Source organism: Oncorhynchus kisutch, linkage group LG19, assembly GCF_002021735.2.
Source record: "Oncorhynchus kisutch isolate 150728-3 linkage group LG19, Okis_V2, whole genome shotgun sequence".
Taxonomy (NCBI): domain Eukaryota; kingdom Metazoa; phylum Chordata; class Actinopteri; order Salmoniformes; family Salmonidae; genus Oncorhynchus; species Oncorhynchus kisutch.
In genome coordinates, this window is record NC_034192.2 from 30,900,778 (window position 1) to 30,915,944 (window position 15,167).

The window sequence follows — 15,167 nt, forward strand, 5'->3', positions numbered from 1 at the left end:
AATGCAAAAATAAGTTCAGGAGTAAAATGTTCTTTAACAAGTCACCTCTGTGTGCAATTGTAGAGTGGCAAAGAAATTAAGTTCATATCCTGAATACAAAGTGTTGTGTTTGGGGCAAATCCAACACAACACATAAATGAGTATCACTCTTCATATTTTTTTAAATGGTGGTGGCTGCATCATTTTATGGGTATGTTTGTTATCGGCAAGGACTAGGGAGTTTTTTAGGATAAAAAAAATGGAATAGAGCTAAGCACAGGCAAAATCCTAGAGGAAAACCTGGTTCTGTCTGCTTTCCAACATACACTGGGATACAAATTCACCTTTCAGCAGGACAATAACCTAAAACATAAGGCCAAATATACACTAGAGTTGCTTACCAAGATGACATGGAATGTTCCTGAGTGGTTTAGTTACTGTCTTAACTTAAATTGGATTGAAAATCTACGGCAAGACTTGAAAACGGCTGTCTTGCAATGATCAACAACCACCTTTACATAGCTGGAAGAACTTTTAAAAGAATAATGTGTAAATATTTTCCTACCCAGGTGTGCAAAGCTCTTACAGACTTACCCAGAAAGACTCACAGCTGTAATCACTGCCAAAGGTGATTCTAATGTGTATTGACTCAGTGGTGTGAATACAGGGGTGCGAAAAATAAATTAGATATTTCAATAAATTTGCAACAATTTCTAAAAACATTTTTTTCATGTCATTATTGGGTATTGTGTGTAGATGGGTGAGAGGAAATATCAAGACTCAGGATAAGACCAGATGCAGACAGTTTGAATAACAGACGTTTATTATACAACAGGAGGCAGGCAAACGACAGGTCAAGGGCAGGCAGAGGTCGGTAGTCCAGGGCAGAGTAAGGTACAGAGTGGCAGGCAGGCTCAGGGTCAGGGCAGGCAGAGGTTGGTAGTCCAGGGCAGAGTAAGGTACAGAGTGGCAGGCAGGCTCAGGGTCAGGGCAGGCAGAGGTTAGTAATCCAGGGCAGTGGCGAAAGGTACAGAATGGCAGGCAGGCTCAGGGTCAGGGCAGTGATCAAAACCAGGATAACTAGTAAACAGGCTTGTGATCAAAACCGGGAAAACAAGTAAACAGGCTTTGTAGGCTTGATGAGACAAGACGAACTGGCAACAGACAAACAGAGAACACAGGTATAAATTCACACGGGATAATGGGGAAGATGGGTGACACCCGGAAGGGGGTGGAGACGAGCACAAAGACAGGCGAAACAGATCACGGTGTGTTTTTAAATTTTTTTATTAATTTTGAATTCAGGCTGTAACACAACAAACTGTGGAATAAGTCAACGGGTATGAATACTTTCTGAAGGCACTGTAATTATATAGTTCTCTGGTTTGTTGTGTACCTGTTTGTATCTCAGAAGACCAGAACCTTAATAATACAAATAATAACAATAACAGTAATTTACTTTACAAACACTAATTAAACTACATACATTTCTGATCATATCTAAGATAGTACATGATAGAATAATCTTAATTCAGCACACAGTACCTGTACAGCAAATAAGAGAATATTACATTTTTTGTGATTGTTATTTATATTTTGAGCTAGTGCAATAATAAGCTAATGTTGTAAATAAATTCTAAGATACTTTGCCATATCTTTTCACACCATCAGAATGTATTTTTCTTCCCCTGAACATTTCCACATCTCTGGTTTCGGTGGGTTAAAGTTGCTGATGCATTAACTGTTTGAGTCACATGATTACCAGTTGAAAAACCCCTCAGCCAGAGGTGATGGACAGACTGATTGGGTAAAACCAACATACTGTGGCTTTTCTTCAGGACATTAACATATTCGGTTAGTTCCTCGGATGAACTAAAAGTAAAGCATATATAATTTCACCATATGTCAGTCTCAAACAAAATAAATGAGTAAAAGTAAACAAATTGACAACAGGATGTTGAGAAATAAAGATAATGATGTTTCTAACAAAGTGTTGATAGCATAATGTAATCTTCTGTAAGATGCAGTGGAATTACTTGTGATGCTTCATTCTTGATGCCACTGCGTGATGGGAAGTTGCAATTTGAAAATAAAATCCAGTTTTTTTTAAAACAAGCAAAAGTTGTGCCTGTCTTCTCTGATACTACAGTATAGAGGTAAAAAAAAATGCAGAGCCTTGGGCTACCATTCATCCCATATGAGAAGTAGTAAACACAGTCCACATAAAATCAAATGTTATTGGTTGCATACTGTTGATTCTTGCTAGAAATAAACTTATTCGTGTCACCATACCATCACTTATTGATTACTTTACATGTCCAATAATGTATAAGTTGGGGTTAATGAAGGATGGATAGCAATTTGGTGTATGGAATTACTGAGTGAGACAAGGTGAAGTGCAGAAAGCTAATATTCTGTTCCTAAGGAGGGAGGCAAAGGACAACAGGCTAGTTTCAGTTCTTGATAAGGAGCGAGGAATTCGGCTCGAGGTCAAGTCAAAAGTAGGAACCTCTGGGAGGAGGGACAGGGGGGCCCACCACAACGACTCTCCTACTACAGTCCTATCTCACACACATACATTTCCCCGCCCACAAAGGTTCTAGCACCAGGCAGGGCCATGACTACACCAGTGAGAGGAAACAATTAAGATCCTGCCTAGCAACAGAGATGTATTGGCTGTCTAGATGTGTAAGGAGTTGACCCCGCCTAGTAGGAGGTTATAAATAGATGTGCTTGTCTAATCATGCTTTGTCTTTGCAGCTGTATGACCCATTGGGTGAATAAACTTGGTTTGAGTTTTTCCTAGTTGTCCGTTTGAGTTTTTACTCTGTTTGTTTAGACCCTAACAATACACATATTTAGAACATGTTATTGCAGGTGTAGAGAAATGATTGTGTTCCTAATTCCAACAGTGCAGTAATATCGAACAATATAAAACAATACACACAAAATTAAAAAGTAAAAAATGGAATTAAGAAATATAGAATTATTAGGATGAACATATGTCGGAGTCCGGAGTATAAATATATACACACTGAACAAAAATATAAACGCAACATTTCTCTCACATGTTGTGCACAAATTCATTTACATCCCTGTTAGTGAGCTTTTCTCCATTGCCAAGATAATCCATCCACCTGACAGGTGTGGCATATCAAGAAGCTGATTATACAGCATGATCATTATACAGGTTCACCTTGTGCTGGCAACAATAAAAGGCCACGTTAAAATGTGCAGTTTCGTCACGCAACAGAATGCCACATATGTCTCAAGTTTTGAGGAAGTGTGCAATTCACATGCTGACTGCAGGAATGTCCACCAGAGCTAATGACAGAGAATTGAATGTTAATTTATCTACCATAAGCTGCCTTCAAAGTTGTTTTAGAGAATTTGGCAGTGTGTCCAACCGGCCTTACAACGGCAGACCACATGTAAACCGGCCAGCCTAGAGCCTCCACATCTGACTTCTTCACCTGCGGGATCATCTGAGGGGGGGTGGGTGGTGTGCTGAGGAGAATTTCTGGAATTAAGCTATTTTGGGGGGAAAAACTCATTCTGATTGGCTGGGCCTGACTCTCCAGTGGGTACACCCCTGCCGGTGCACCCCTGCCCAGTCATGTGAAATAAATAGATTAGGGCCTAAAGAATTGATTATGTATATATGTTGAACAATAATATAAACGCAATATGCAACAATTTCAAAGATTTTACTGAGTTATAGTTCATAGAAGGAAATCACTCAATTTAAATCAATTCAATATATACATATATATAACAGTCAAAAGGTTGGACACACCTACTCATTCCAAGATTTTTCTATATTTTTATATTGTCGAATAATAGGGAAGACATCTAAACTATGAAATAGCACATATGGAATCATATAGTAACCAAAAAAGTGTTAACCAAATAAAACATTTTTTTAAACTTGAGATTCTTCAAAGTAGCCACTGTTTGCCTTGATGACAGCTTTGCACACTCTTGTCATTCTCTCAACCAGTGTCATGAGGTAGTCGCCGAGAATGCATTTCAATTTACAGGTGTGCCTTGTTAATGCATTTGAGCCAGTCAGTTGTTTTGTGACTAGGTATACAGAAGATAGCCCTATTTGGTAAAAGACCAAGTCCAGATTATGGCAAGAACAGCTCAAATAAGCAAAGAGAAACGACAGAGGATTGAGAAAAAAAGATTTGTCCATCACAATTCTGACTTTTGCTGACTTTGCGCTTGCCTATTCATCAAGCAATGCATGAGAAACTAAGAGTTGGCCTAGTCTTTACATAGGGAAACTAAATGGGTTGTTCTGTTTGTGTAAAAAAAACTCAGTAAACATTCAGCTAATCAAAAATGTGTTCCCTGTGATAAAAGAAGCCATGACACAAGTGTAATGTCTAATGTCTTATTTAAAAGGTGTTACAGATATTTATCTTGGGAAGAAATCCTCAATATGGGCTCCCGAGTGGTGCATGAGCTCCCGGGTGGCACAGCGGTCTACGGCACTACATTTCAGTGCTTGAGGAGTCACTACAGACACCCTGGTTCAATTCCAGGCTGTATCACAACCGGCCGTGATTATTAGTCCCATAGGGCGGTGCACAGTTGGCCCAGCATCATCTGGGTTTGGCTGGTGTAGGCCATCATTGTAAATACGAATTTGTTCTTAACTGACTTGCCTAGTTAAACAAAGTAAAAAAATCTCTATATAATTAATACACTTCTCAGGGAAATGTATTCATGCAGAGGTCAATATGATGCCATGCCATATCCAATACACAGCTCTGCCAATCCATGCCATTATTGATACCCAGCCAGAGGGCCACAACTGTTTAAAATATATTTATTTTAATCTTCATCAATCGAAGTCATTGGCTCCTCATAGTGAAAAGAAACAGAGCCATCTCCTAGGCCTGGAAGTCTGCATTCTTCATCCCACTGGTCAGAGCTTGGAATCGTTCCGTATCTCACCCTCTGTTGCGTCGTTGACCTCTCCAGTGACCTAGTTATCAATCCTCTCATATAAGTAAACAGGCTTGTGATCAAAACCGGGAAAACAAGTAAACAGGCTTTGTAGGCTTGATGAGACAAGACGAACTGGCAACAGACAAACAGAGAACACAGGTATAAATTCACACGGGATAATGGGGAAGATGGGTGACACCCGGAAGGGGGTGGAGACGAGCACAAAGACAGGCGAAACAGATCACGGTGTGTTTTAAAAAAATGTTATTAATTTTGAATTCAGGCTGTAACACAACAAACTGTGGAATAAGTCAACGGGTATGAATACTTTCTGAAGGCACTGTAATTATATAGTTCTCTGGTTTGTTGTGTACCTGTTTGTATCTCAGAAGACCAGAACCTTAATAATACAAATAATAACAATAACAGTCATTTACTTTACAAACACTAATTAAACTACATACATTTCTGATCATATCTAAGATAGTACATGATAGAATAATCTTAATTCAGCACACAGTACCTGTACAGCAAATAAGAGAATATTACATTTTTTGTGATTGTTATTTATATTTTGAGCTAGTGCAATAATAAGCTAATGTTGTAAATAAATTCTAAGATACTTTGCCATATCTTTTCACACCATCAGAATGTATTTTTCTTCCCCTGAACATTTCCACATCTCTGGTTTCGGTGGGTTAAAGTTGCTGATGCATTAACTGTTTGAGTCACATGATTACCAGTTGAAAAACCCCTCAGCCAGAGGTGATGGACAGACTGATTGGGTAAAACCAACATACTGTGGCTTTTCTTCAGGACATTAACATATTCGGTTAGTTCCTCGGATGAACTAAAAGTAAAGCATATATAATTTCACCATATGTCAGTCTCAAACAAAATAAATGAGTAAAAGTAAACAAATTGACAACAGGATGTTGAGAAATAAAGATAATGATGTTTCTAACAAAGTGTTGATAGCATAATGTAATCTTCTGTAAGATGCAGTGTAATTACTTGTGATGCTTCATTCTTGATGCCACTGCGTGATGGGAAGTTGCAATTTGAAAATAAAATCCTGTTTTTTTTAAAACAAGCAAAAGTTGTGCCTGTCTTCTCTGATACTACAGTATAGAGGTAAAAAAAAATGCAGAGCCTTGGGCTACCATTCATCCCATATGAGAAGTAGTAAACACAGTCCACATAAAATCAAATGTTATTGGTTGCATACTGTTGATTCTTGCTAGAAATAAACTTATTCGTGTCACCATACCATCACTTATTGATTACTTTACATGTCCAATAATGTATAAGTTGGGGTTAATGAAGGATGGATAGCAATTTGGTGTATGGAATTACTGAGTGAGACAAGGTGAAGTGCAGAAAGCTAATATTCTGTTCCTAAGGAGGGAGGCAAAGGACAACAGGCTAGTTTCAGTTCTTGATAAGGAGCGAGGAATTCGGCTCGAGGTCAAGTCAAAAGTAGGAACCTCTGGGAGGAGGGACAGGGGGGCCCACCACAACGACTCTCCTACTACAGTCCTATCTCACACACATACATTTCCCCGTCCACAAAGGTTCTAGCACCAGGCAGGGCCATGACTACACCAGTGAGAGGAAACAATTAAGATCCTGCCTAGAAACAGAGATGTATTGGCTGTCTAGATGTGTAAGGAGTTGACCCCGCCTAGTAGGAGGTTATAAATAGATGTGCTTGTCTAATCATGCTTTGTCTTTGCAGCTGTATGACCCATTGGGTGAATAAACTTGGTTTGAGTTTTTCCTAGTTGTCCGTTTGAGTTTTTACTCTGTTTGTTTAGACCCTAACAATACACATATTTAGAACATGTTATTGCAGGTGTAGAGAAATGATTGTGTTCCTAATTCCAACAGTGCAGTAATATCGAACAATATAAAACAATACACACAAAATTAAAAAGTAAAAAATTGAATTAAGAAATATAGAATTATTAGGATGAACATATGTCGGAGTCCGGAGTATAAATATATACACACTGAACAAAAATATAAACGCAACATTTCTCTCACATGTTGTGCACAAATTCATTTACATCCCTGTTAGTGAGCTTTTCTCCATTGCCAAGATAATCCATCCACCTGACAGGTGTGGCATATCAAGAAGCTGATTATACAGCATGATCATTATACAGGTTCACCTTGTGCTGGCAACAATAAAAGGCCACGTTAAAATGTGCAGTTTCGTCACGCAACAGAATGCCACATATGTCTCAAGTTTTGAGGAAGTGTGCAATTCACATGCTGACTGCAGGAATGTCCACCAGAGCTAATGACAGAGAATTGAATGTTAATTTATCTACCATAAGCTGCCTTCAAAGTTGTTTTAGAGAATTTGGCAGTGTGTCCAACCGGCCTTACAACGGCAGACCACATGTAAACCGGCCAGCCTAGAGCCTCCACATCTGACTTCTTCACCTGCGGGATCATCTGAGGGGGGGTGGGTGGTGTGCTGAGGAGAATTTCTGGAATTAAGCTATTTTGGGGGGAAAAACTCATTCTGATTGGCTGGGCCTGACTCTCCAGTGGGTACACCCCTGCCGGTGCACCCCTGCCCAGTCATGTGAAATAAATAGATTAGGGCCTAAAGAATTGATTATGTATATATGTTGAACAATAATATAAACGCAATATGCAACAATTTCAAAGATTTTACTGAGTTATAGTTCATAGAAGGAAATCACTCAATTTAAATCAATTCAATATATACATATATATAACAGTCAAAAGGTTGGACACACCTACTCATTCCAAGATTTTTCTATATTTTTATATTGTCGAATAATAGGGAAGACATCTAAACTATGAAATAGCACATATGGAATCATATAGTAACCAAAAAAGTGTTAACCAAATAAAACATTTTTTTAAACTTGAGATTCTTCAAAGTAGCCACTGTTTGCCTTGATGACAGCTTTGCACACTCTTGTCATTCTCTCAACCAGTGTCATGAGGTAGTCGCCGAGAATGCATTTCAATTTACAGGTGTGCCTTGTTAATGCATTTGAGCCAGTCAGTTGTTTTGTGACTAGGTATACAGAAGATAGCCCTATTTGGTAAAAGACCAAGTCCAGATTATGGCAAGAACAGCTCAAATAAGCAAAGAGAAACGACAGAGGATTGAGAAAAAAAGATTTGTCCATCACAATTCTGACTTTTGCTGACTTTGCGCTTGCCTATTCATCAAGCAATGCATGAGAAACTAAGAGTTGGCCTAGTCTTTACATAGGGAAACTAAATGGGTTGTTCTGTTTGTGTAAAAAAAACTCAGTAAACATTCAGCTAATCAAAAATGTGTTCCCTGTGATAAAAGAAGCCATGACACAAGTGTAATGTCTAATGTCTTATTTAAAAGGTGTTACAGATATTTATCTTGGGAAGAAATCCTCAATATGGGCTCCCGAGTGGTGCATGAGCTCCCGGGTGGCACAGCGGTCTACGGCACTACATTTCAGTGCTTGAGGAGTCACTACAGACACCCTGGTTCAATTCCAGGCTGTATCACAACCGGCCGTGATTATTAGTCCCATAGGGCGGTGCACAGTTGGCCCAGCATCATCTGGGTTTGGCTGGTGTAGGCCATCATTGTAAATACGAATTTGTTCTTAACTGACTTGCCTAGTTAAACAAAGTAAAAAGATCTCTATATAATTAATACACTTCTCAGGGAAATGTATTCATGCAGAGGTCAATATGATGCCATGCCATATCCAATACACAGCTCTGCCAATCCATGCCATTATTGATACCCAGCCAGAGGGCCACAACTGTTTAAAATATATTTATTTTAATCTTCATCAATCGAAGTCATTGGCTCCTCATAGTGAAAAGAAACAGAGCCATCTCCTAGGCCTGGAAGTCTGCATTCTTCATCCCACTGGTCAGAGCTTGGAATCGTTCCGTATCTCACCCTCTGTTGCGTCGTTGACCTCTCCAGTGACCTAGTTATCAATCCTCTCATATAAGGAATCAAACGACATTCACACAGAACCAAAACACTCATACAGGTGAAAGTGGCCCTCAACACAGTGATTATGACAATTTTCCATTTCCCAAATATACTTCCAAACCAATTTGTAATAGAATTATCCACCCCTGAGTTCTCTGCTAATTCGTGAGCTAATGTGGTTAAACCAGCCAGGGCCTTGGTCATTGATCCTTCTGGAGCTGTGTTATTAAAAAATAAACGTACAGCAATGATCCCCAATTATTCTACATACCCCACCCTTTTCTGCCAATTAACATATCGAGTGTCAATCTATTTTACCAGGTCATGGGGGAGGTGGCAGATAATTGGTCAGAGAACCCCTTTACTGCATCCACAGTCTCATTCACAAATCTCTGTTGCTTATAATAGATGTCATTAATCCAATCCCCATTTTTATTTATTGTCAACCACCAAAATAAAGTTTTCACCTATTTGATTCATAGCTTTGTATTAATCTGGAACGTCCATGAGGATGCCAATAGCATCCATCTAGACTCCCATCCTGGTCAAAACTCCTCCTGTGCCTACTTTAGCCTCCTATAACTGGCCTCCTATAACTGGCCTCTGATGACTAACTCAAACTTATTGGACCAATAACCCCGGGGCACAAGTTCTTGACCACCCTTTCTGGTAGTTTCTGACATATGCGTCCCTTGCTGGTACGAGCCCACCCTACATCACTTATAGGTGCTGTGAGGTTAAGAATTGTCTCCTGTACTTCTAAACCTAAGTCAGTCACATTAATTATTACCTTTCAGCCATTAAAATCATCTAAGTTCTCGGTGCCATTTTTGTATCTATAACACTGGTACTCATCAGGAGTTAAAGGGAACAGAGGTGGGTTGGCCGAGTACTTCAATCTGGCCATCCCAATCCCTGTACAGTTATTTGCTTTCCTAGGAAATTGTTTAATGTTTACCTTAAATCCTACATCTTGATCTTCTTTGACTCCTTATTCTGTAAGTCTCTTATCAGTGTATTATATAGTTTATCTTTTACTTCTTATCAATGACAATGGCGTCCTATAATTAGTACCGGCAGGTGGTGGATCTGGATGTATCAGAAAGGTTTCAAAGACTAGGATGCAGCTCAGAGCCCCTACTCTTCCCAAAAACCGCCAACCCTCTCCTGCCCTTAGTCGGTCTGCTAGGTACCACCCCATACTCACACTTCTAGGATCACCCACAGTGATGAAGGGTCGGGATATGAAATCTTTGTTAAAGAGGTAACCCCCGGACCCTGTTGGTACTCAGTTCTTCTCCCTAACTCTGTGTGTGATCAGCAGTGCTTATATGTGTACATATCTCCTTGCAGTGGGCAACGTAGACCCAAGTGACTCTCTCAGCTATTCTAATGGCAAAGGCGGTGGTTTAACAGAACCTGGTATGGGCCTTCCCAGCGGGGCTGCTTCCAGTCTATTCTTCTCATGGACTGGATCCACACCCCAGTCTCCTTGTTGGATTGAGTGAATCACCTTCTCCTGTAATTCACCTGTTGGACACAAAATCTTGGATGTACGGGTTTGGTTACCAAACAGTCTTCTCATGGGTTCTGCTAGTATATCTTCTATGTCTATCTGTTCTGGTCCCTAACTCTGGCATTTTATTTGGTCTAATCTGATTAGCTAAAATGTCATCCATTATTTAAAGACAGACATCCTAGTAAACCAACTCTAGGGATAATATCTCAACCTAATATTTTATCTACCCTAATCGTGTCCGCCAAGTAAGTTGGGAATGCTTCTACCTATTTGCTATATTTATCTATTATAATACACATTTAAGTAGTTCGTTCTCCCCTAGGCCACAACATCTTTCCTAACCTGCAGTGTTTCCTAACCTGCTTTCTGTCTACCCTGGTGCTTATTCTGTGCACATATACCACAGTGTGAACATTGTTTTTTTTTTACTAGTTAGTTATTCCATATGCTACAAAGTGTTGTCTAATTATCCCTACCATCCATCCGGTTGATACGTGGCTCTGCCCATGTATCAATGTTGCTACATATCTAACCAATGACTTAGGTAAAATAGGGAGGTTCCCTTTGTGCCAAATTCCTCTTATGTCAACGGCCCCCATCTTAACCCATCGAGTAACTTCCTTAACTGGGGCTCGAACTTGACTGTCCTTCAGTAATTCTGTGTCAATACTAACTTCCTCCTTCAAGTCAGAATCTGTGGGAGAGTGTGGCTTTTCACCAGCTCTCTTAGATTCCGTATCTGCCTTTCTGTTGCCAATGCTGACGGAGTCAGTGCCTTTCGTATGTGCTTCGCATTTACAAATCACTATCTTCTCTGGTAATAAGACTGAATCTAGCAAATTTAAAATTAGCTGCGCATGTGTAATGGGTTTACCTGACGTAGTGACCATACCCCTGTTTCTCCACTGAGCTGCAAATACATGGACGGTGTTAAAAGCATAAGCACTATCCGTATGTATGTTCATTTTTTGGTAATGCTTCAGCTTCCAACACCTCAGTAAGAGTCACTACTGCATAACCAGTGGCATTTGAGCCATCTGGGTTCTTTCTAAAAGACCCATCCACAGACATAGTAATTTCCGCATCAGGCAAAGGCATATCAATTAGATCTGGTCTAGGGAGAACAACTTTCTCCGTCTCTGCTACACAGTCATGGGGACACCCATCAGTGGCTATGGGGATTAAAGTGGAGGGGTTTAAGGTTGTACATCATTCAATTGTCAGATTTGGCATATTTAATAGAATTATCATACCAGACAAATGTCTCGCTGATGACATACCTTTTATGTTCCAATAATAAGATTGATACAGCATGCGGTACCCTCAACGTTAAATCATGGTAAAGTACTACAGAGGCTGAATCCTCCACAGCCCGTGCTGCAGCCACCACAGACTGCAAACACAGAGGCATTGACTGTGTCACTCCATCAAGACGGGAGGAGTAATAAGCCACTGGCTTATTCTTCCCTCCGTGTCTCTGAGTCAACGCCGATGTCATAAACCCTTCCCTACAGTCTACTGTTTGTGTAAAGGGACGATCATATCTGGGAAACGCTAGAACTGAGCTAGACGTCAATGACTTTTTTATGTTTACAAACTGGCCTTGCTGCCATAGCTTTACCATAAATCAACTCACTAAGTTGTTCTGTATGCAAGGCAAAGTATGGTACCCATGCTCGACAATAGTTAATCATTCCAAGAACTCTCAATGATCCTGGATCACCACAGATGCCATAAATCCCTGTCACTCCTTCTGGAGTCAATTTTATCTAACAATAACACGGGTTAATCTTAAATCAGTCTCAATAATTTAATATATGTTGCATATTGTGGGATCCATTATCGACAGTAATTTTACCATCCCTAAGAACTGAAACATATTTCTTTTCATAATTCATTTTAATGCTTATCAAATCACTATTTTTTTTATCTCAATCTATTTTCCTGCCCTATTGGCTTAAAATATGTCCTGTCCAAACCTCAAAGGACCATACCCTCCCCCATTTTTAACACACTCTCCTTATCAATTTCAGGAATTACCTTGAAATCAGTAAAGAAGTGTTTCTTACTCTATTAGACAAATAAAAGAAAAACCATCAAACATTTCCTACATGTTGTATCCCAGGTTTCCAGAACATTTCCTTTTTCTAAAGAATTCACGTTTTTAATTAAAATTCATAAAATAAAACTTCTAATAGTCCAGATGTATGTGTACCCCTTTAAAATAAAATTAACTCAACCTGCAATTCACTTTACTGACCTGACAAGGTTCCACATAATGGAAACAAATTATAATGTTATAATACATTAACTTCCTGTTCAAATTCACTAGTGTTACCTAAACAACCAAACCAAAAAAACAACCATCAAAAACTATCACAAATCGCAAAGGTTTTAACTGTTCAGTCCTCTCTCTTGTCTCGCTACCGCTATCCTCTGCCTCTGAATCTAGTCACACCTCCTCTTCCTCCTCTTACTCAGGCTGTGGGCGCCTGCTTCTTTTGTCCCTTCTATCTTTCTTGCTACGACAATCTCGGTGATTGTGTCCTACTTTCTTGCAGTGTCTGCATGGTGCCTCACAATCCCTCACAAGTGACCCGACATGTTACAATTAAAACATCTATCATTATCTCTATCTCTATCCTTATCTCCTCTTCTGCAAGCCTTCCATCCCTTTCTGTCAGAGCTCTTACTGGCTATCTCACCCAGAGTGACCATCAAGTATTCTGCCCCTTTCAGCTTCTTCTTAGTCTCCTCGCTTTTACCGTGCTGTTCATAATGAATTGTATATATTTTTACTTCCCCCAGTTCTGCTAGTCCCCACCCCACCAAGGTTTTCTTTATGGTACTGCTAATCTCGGGGCGCATTCCGCTGAGGAAAGCTATCTTCAGCTGCTGGTGATATGCAGTGTTAAAACCATCTGCTATGGGGGGGGCTCTGTTAAACCACTGGCACATCCTTCAGTCTCTCTAAGCACTGACTGATGGTCTCACCATCTCCCTGCCTGCATTCAGACACTTTAGAGAAGTCTGCGTGTCGGTTATAATAATCCCTCAAATTATTATACAATTCTGTAATTTTAACAACGTAATCACCCTCTGCTGCCCATGGCACTGTAATTAAATGGTTATGCCCTGGCACCCATTGCCCTCGTACAGCTGCCTAGTCCTTCCCCACCAACTGCCGTACCGCTCTCTCCACTTCTCCTGTGTTTAACTTGAAGCTGGCTGTCAAACCTTCTAGATCCCTTCTAAATACTTCCATGCCTGTTTTAGGGTGTACCATTCCTTCCACCGCTCTTTCTACATTGCTATGTGTCCATGCCCTATACAATTCTAAAATAGGTTCCTGTCCTGCGTCCCCAGCCCGTGGGTTGGGCACGGCAATTAGAGGATACTGACTAGCCTCCTTTTCATCTTCGTCATCCAGCCACTCTGCTACTCCTCTCCTCACTGGGCTCTGGTTATGCGACTTCAGCCTTCTGAGTGGTAAAGCCCTGTCTCTACCTCTTTCCCCCTTGTTCATCCTATGTCTTCGTTCAGTTAAATCTTTCATGACCTTCACTATGGTAACTAGCCCTACCCTATCCTCATCCGTCTCTACCCCGCCCTCTGCTCCAGGAGGTTCCCCATATGGGGGTGGTGGTGGTGGGACAGAAAGCATTGGCTGCCGTCTCCTCACCCCCACCGTTTCATCATCAGGATTCTCTCTCCACGCCTCGTCTATCTGGGTGGGATATAATTTAGGCTTATGAGGGTACTCCAGAAGAGCCGTGGGAGTTATTGCTCTCTGTTGCTGGCAACTTACATCTTCCTTCTTTTTCCTTTCTCCCTCAGCTCTCTTCCTCGCCTCGGCTAACCATACCCTCGCTGTGTCTAGCCCCTCTGCTCGTTGTTTATCTGCCTGGTCCCCACAAACCCTATGTATTTGTTTAATCATTGATTCCAGTTTTTCTATATTTTAAACGTCTGTCAAATTGGTACTTACTCCTCCATTTCGGGCCAAAATAGGTGTTCCTTTTTTCTTTTCCCTGCATATATTTCTCATCTCCCGTTAATTCCGGGACCTCCTTTGAGGATTTACTGCCCATTGGTAGTAACCCGTGTAGTTCCTATACCTATTCTCAAAATCGGTGTGTATGTATTTCTAGGATCTATGTATGTGCTTTTTCCCGTTATCCAATTACTATAGTTGTTATTCCTGCACAAAAATTGTCAGACCCATTTTGCGCGCCTCCGGTAGTTCTTGTTTGAATGTTAAATGACGAGACAGAGGCATTGATGCGAGTAACCAGTCTTGTTCAGTACATGACAACCCATCCGGGTATCTCAAGCACCCCGGTAAAACACAAGAGTTGCAGTAATGAACATTTACCAACAGATCGCATCACTGTGCCATCTTACACCCATAACAGTTCTTGCCTCTCTCCCTGCTAAAATACTTTAGATCAATTACTGATCGGCTAATGTATATTGGCCAAGTTAACGGTTAGGTCTCAACATAGATAGTTTAGTGCAGATACCTTCGCGCCATTACGGATCTGTGTTTTTCCTTTCTTGAAACTTTATCTATAGAGGTGTCTATCGGACATTAGGTCTCACCCGTATTACAACCTACAAGCTATTTTCCAGGGGGTCGTAAATCCCTAGTCAGCAGCCTATTTTTCTGTTGTTGCTTGTTCTTTTGACTTTAATATCTCGTATCTCCCTCCTCTATATTAGGCTTCC

At 40.4% G+C, this 15,167-nt stretch overlaps 1 protein-coding gene and 1 long non-coding RNA gene across 4 annotated transcripts in view; one reads left to right on the plus strand and one right to left on the minus strand.

Annotated features, from left to right (window-relative positions):
- Window positions 1-2,094, plus strand: part of LOC109865057 (hepatocyte cell adhesion molecule) — an 8,911-nt gene extending 6,817 nt beyond the window's left edge. For both annotated transcript variants that reach the window (XM_020453177.2, XM_020453176.2), the window contains one exon: window positions 1-2,094. This exon is cut by the window's left edge and continues 2,817 nt beyond it. The gene's annotated coding sequence lies outside the window, so the exon portion shown is untranslated.
- Window positions 2,095-4,800: 2,706 nt separating this feature from the next.
- On the minus strand, window positions 4,801-14,815 carry LOC116354999 (uncharacterized). 2 transcript variants are annotated; one of them, XR_004204210.1, is made up of 2 exons: window positions 13,145-14,815; window positions 4,801-10,450 (listed from the first exon to the last, which is right to left on the minus strand). It is a non-coding gene; the product is annotated as an uncharacterized LOC116354999 (long non-coding RNA). The 2 variants fall into 2 exon arrangements; XR_004204211.1 differs by having other exon boundaries at window positions 13,133-14,815.
- Between the last annotated feature and the right edge of the window lie 352 nt (window positions 14,816-15,167).